Raw genomic sequence first — 358 nt, 5'->3', positions numbered from 1 at the left:
ACATTCTAATGCTTTCAAATCTAGAAGTCAATTGTTGCAATTTATTGATCTTAACTGCCTTTGTGCCTTCATGCACAGTTTGGAGGATTTTCCAAGCAATATGAGCAACCTCAACATTAGAGATCCTCTTAAATTCCTCCATGGAAACAGCGTTGAAGATGGCATTCATAGCTTTGCTATTGAAGCCAGCTTCTTCTTTTTCAGAAGTTTGCCACTCACTCACAGGAGTAGTGGGCTTCTCTCATCCGTACTTAACGGAATTCCAGACTCTCTCATCAATGGATTTCAGGAATGTTTTCATCCTTACTTTCCAATAAGCATAGTTGTTCCCATCAAAGTGAGGGGGAACAAACAGAGA

This window comes from Quercus suber, unplaced genomic scaffold, assembly GCF_002906115.3.
Source record: "Quercus suber isolate HL8 unplaced genomic scaffold, Cork oak 2.0 scaffold_2, whole genome shotgun sequence".
NCBI lineage: Eukaryota > Viridiplantae > Streptophyta > Magnoliopsida > Fagales > Fagaceae > Quercus > Quercus suber.
Note: the sequence above shows the minus strand (reverse complement) of the source record.